The following is a 5,177-nucleotide window of genomic DNA, read 5'->3' on the forward strand; positions in this document are numbered from 1 at the left end:
GGGAGGGAGCAATACAAAAGAGAAAGATAGTCTGAATTCATGCATGCAAGGCATCCATACAAAACCTGCCGGGACTCCGCCTCGCGCCATTGTCACTGTATGATGGGACTCTACCGTTCATGCCTGACCTTAGTGCCTTGTGGATTGTCATAATTCATGACAGTCACCCAAAAGGACACAGGAAGATGTTGTCCTGTGGGCAGATATTTAATCTTGAGCGCCAACTATCAAGAAAAGTATCATTTCTCAAAAAGAATGGTGATCTTCATGACTTTGTTTCACAATCCCAAGTTTTCATGTTGTCACTTTCTTAAGGGGGTTGCTGGATTCCATAGAGCAGTTTTTAAAGTGACAGCCCTGCTGACCCATGTGGTCTAAATAGCAGAATGACATCTAATATATCTTGGAAAGGTTCAGACCCTTCATTAACTCAGAGCCCCATTTGAAACTCAGTATTTGGGCAAAGCAGATCACTCAAATAAAATACATACTTTGGCTCCAATTCCAAATAGGCCCATGAAGCAATGACCATCTTTGTTGATATTAATATAAAAGATACAACTTTGGCATTAGAGGAAAGATCTTAGTATGTACTGTACCATTTGATGTTAGGTACCATCAAGGCAGTTCTAAATCATAGCAATCCTATGTACAACGGTAGAAAATACTGTGTGGTCCTCTACCATCCTCTCAATTGCTGCTCTTTGTAAGTTCATTGTTGCAGTCACCATGGAAATTCACAACATTGAGCATCTTCATCCTTTTTTGCTTATCTTCTACAGCAAGCATGATTGATATCCTTCCGCAGAAACTGACCCATTCTTATAACATTTTGAAAGTATCTGCATATGCCCTTGTTCGGACTGATGAAATTGTGCTTCTACACCATTTTTTCCACAGATGTAATCGATTTGATATCTGCGTATTCTATCTTGCGTGGTGCCCATCTATAGTAGCCATTTATGCTGTTGTTAACATTTGCAACGAATATGTTATTGGTCTTGCTGCAAAGGGGATTCTATCTCCTAGTAAACCTATAGCATGCAGTAAATCTGTCCAACTGGGATTCGCAGCCTGTAAAATATTATAAAAGCTGCCTGCCGCGTCTTCTCCTCTAGGGAAGCGTTAACAAAGGGGCCTTGAAGTCCTCAGGTTACATCAAGGTTTTCTGCCTTAAAAATATTATCTCCATACTTATATCAATGAGACATTTTGCAAAATAAGTTTTATATCGTTTTGTTGCTATAGCAGATTGGTATATGGCAAATCAAAAGAATGGGCTTGCACATGAGAAGAACAGGCCACAAGAAATGGGCCACACTTTCTTGGGTGGCCTAAGAATAAGTTGCCAAACTTGCTTAGACCTGATTTTCCTCTATAAAATGATAAGTTTTTACCTACCTTATTAAGAGATGTCAGGCATTAATTAATGTTCATAATGGGCTTCAGACATGTGATTAAACGCTGTTATCTTGAGCTAGTCAAGCCCTGAGAAGCAGTAAACAAATCAGGGAAGAGAAAGAAGCCTGTGAGAAGTGCTAGTGAGAGGAGAGCAGTTAGACAGGCGTAGGGAATGGGTGGAAGGACGAAAATTTGCTTTCATGTATAATTATTTGTATGTTTTAGTTTTAGCTTTGTTTTCCTTCACAGGAGTTTCTACAGTCCCAATAAGGGAATTATTCTTCGCATCTATGAAGTGCTTAACCTTCTTTTCATTTTTTAAAAAATCAATTAATTGGGGGCTCTTACAGCTCTTATAACATTCCATACATCATTTGTGTCAGTCATATATGAACATATGTTGCCATCATCATTTCCAAAACATTTTCTACTTGAGCCCTTGGCATAAGTTCCTCTTTTCCCCTCCCTCCCCCAAGTGCTTACACTTGTGACACAAATGTTTTGACATTTTAAGAAAGCATATGGACTTCTTAAAAATAATAAAAATTTAAAAATACATTTTAAAAACATGTGGGATTCTGAAAGTCAACTCACCCCTGTGGCTTAATTTTCAGCCTAAGAAAACACAGATCTATAAAAGTAAGAACACTAGTGAGGTATGCACACTTTAGCATAAACTAAAGTGTAATCAGATAATTTGATCAACAATCTGAGATCAAAAGGAAAGTATTTACCCAAGGACAAAGTTAAGAAGGTTTAGGAAAGAAGAAAGAATGGAAACAGAAAACAGAGGAAGAGAGAAGTGGTGTTACATTGAGGGGATATCAATGAAGGAAATGAACAAAATGTATATGATTGTTGAACGTAAAAGTGATCATATGCTCATTAAACCTTTACCCAATTCAAAATAATAAGTTAAAAGATCAAAAGAAGGGAAGGGTAGCAGAACAATGAAGTTCCCAAGGAATCCTGAAAATAGACTTTGGAACTGGGAAGATCTAATTGGAAAACACTCAGAAGGGTCAGCAGACAGACCTGTAACTATTTATAGGCTTTTTACTTCCCACCTCAGGTCTATCCATATAAGGTAGACAGGATGACCAATCCCTAGGAGATAATAACGGGGCTGACAGCTCCTGGGGACATGGTAAAGGAGGAGGTGGAAGAAAAGGAGGAGGGAGCCAACAAACCGAGAGACAAAGGTGCAAGTGATCTAAAATCGATGGTGAGGAGGGCATAGGATGCCTGGTGGGACTTGATCAAGGGCAATGTAACAGAGAGGAATTACTGAAACCCGACTGAAGACCGAACATGATATGGGACAAGAGGAAAGTGAAAGGAAACAGAGGAGAGAACTCGGAGGCAAAAGACATTTCTAGAAGTCTAAATACAGGCATGTCCATATGTAAATATATTTACATATAGCAATAGGAGAATAGATCTATGAACATATATTTATATGTTAAGTATCAAGTTAGCAGACGGACATTGGACCTCTACTCAAGTACTCCCTCAGAAAACTTTATATCAAAGAGTAATTGTATATTAAGAAAATATAGCCCAGTCCAGTTCAAGTCCTTAAGTCTGATATAAGCCCATATGTCTGATACCAGTCTATAAATTCCTCATCAGTCTCACATAGTCATACAATGATGCCGAATGCAGGAAGATCACAAGCCAGTAGGTAGAAAGTCTTGTGGATCCAGTGGTGGTGGAAGCATCTCAGGACTGACATGGGTCTCCACAAGGCTCCTTCAGCTCCAGGGCTCAGGCTCCATCCACTTGGCTCCATGTGGCTTGTCAACAGGAATGTGTCACAGAGAGAGTGTGCCTCATGGAGCTGAGCTATTTATCTCCATTGTGCCTCCAAATGAGGTCATCAAGCTGCTACCTGATTGACACTCTTAGAAGTGTCAAGTTGACACCAGATTGTGTAACTACCACACTAGTATTTGACATAATTATAATGACTGTGCCCTTACCTAATTATGTGAAATAGTCCTAATCAAAATCACGGAAGTTAAAATAAGGAATCTCACAAGAATGAGAAGAGATGCTGAGGCATTTACATTAGAATCATCACAATTCTCTACATGTTTTTCTTTTCTGCACCCTTAAATAGAATAAAGAAAAATCTTTACCAAGAACAACTAACCATGCAAACAATTAATTGTGTCACAAGAGCAAAAAGAGGGAAATATTCGTTCTGCCCTTTTTTAAAAATATATACAGTTTCACTCCAAATAAAATGTGTCTGAACAAATACAATGTCTCTGATAAATGAACAGCTGAGTACACGTTCTCTCCGTCATACACTATCTGCGCCTCCTTAGCAGGAGCCCTGGGGCATAATGGTTATGTATTTGGCTGCTAACCACGAGGTCCGGCAATTTGAATCCACCAGCCATTCCACGGGAAAAGATGAGGCTTCCACTTCTGTAACGAGTCTGGAAACCTCTGGGTGCAGTTCTACTTGCTGTGAATTGGAATAACCTGGATGACAATGAATTTAGTTTGTTCTTATTTGTCTGAGCTTTTCTCATTTGTCTGTTTTGGACACTTGTTAGAGTGCCTCCCAAAAGGGGATCGAATCAGAACAGAATCTACTAGGACAGTTCAATCCAAGGCAGAGAGATCAGCTTAGAAAGTTTAAGGCTATTGCTTAATCTGGGTCAGATAAACCCCTCAGGAACAGTAATAAGAGTAGTGATACCATGAGGGTAGGGGAAGGTGGGGAAGAAGGCAGAGAAAGGGGGAACTGATCACAATGATGAACATATAACCCCAACCCCACCCAGGGGGACAAACAACAGATCCATGGGTGAAGGGAGACAGCAGACAGTGTAAGATAATAATAATTTATAATTTGTCAAGTGTTCACAAGGGTGGTAGGGGAGGGGGGGGGAAGAGGAGCTGATACCAAGGACTCAAATAGAAAGAAAATGTTTTGAAATGATGATGGCAACATATGTACAAATGTGCTTAATACAATTGATGTATCGGTTGTTATAAGAGATGTAAGAGCCCCCAGTAAAATGAGTATTTTTAAAGAAATTTTAAAGAAGTAATTTTTATTTTTTAAGGACTCAAGATGATTATATAAACTGATTAAGGACAAATTTTAAGACAATTGAAACTGCATTGGTGAGGAAAACAGAAAAGTTGTACTGATGAATTCTCTCCCCCCCACCCCCCACCCTAATGATAATGCACCTGTTCAGTCTTCAAAGATAACAAGGGCTTCCCATGAGAACTTCATTGGGAAGCCTTACCCCATCCATCCCACACCACTGATCTCACCCCTTCCTACTTCATTTTATTCCAGAAACCCAAAGAACAATGAAAAGGAGCATGTCTTAAGTTCCCTCAGGGATGCCAAAAGTGCCATTTTGACATGGTTTACATAGAAAAGCACAGAATTTTGGAGGGAAGGGTTAGACAAAAGGAAATGCTGCTGCAAAAGGCAAAGGAGGGGCCATATCTGACCTCCTCTGACCTCCTACTTCTCCGAGGCAGGAGTTGACATGCCCCATGCTCCTCCTTCTTTAACTGCTCTGACAGCAGCAGCTCCCCCAGGACACTTTACTTCTATGCTGGATTCCATAATGTGTTGCAATGGCCACCGAGAACGCACAGACAATACGCATAATTAAGAGGACTATTATAACTCAATAGGTTACTACAAATTAGCAAATAGTAAACATACAGTCATTGGCCCACAACTACATTTCTCCTCAGCTAACAGCTAAGTCTCTGTGGTAGTTACATAATTCTGT

The sequence above is a fragment of the Echinops telfairi genome, unplaced genomic scaffold, assembly GCF_000313985.2.
Source record: "Echinops telfairi isolate 266 unplaced genomic scaffold, ASM31398v2 ScPeMD7_7469;HRSCAF=8507_1, whole genome shotgun sequence".
In the NCBI taxonomy this organism is placed as follows: Eukaryota; Metazoa; Chordata; class Mammalia; order Afrosoricida; family Tenrecidae; genus Echinops; species Echinops telfairi.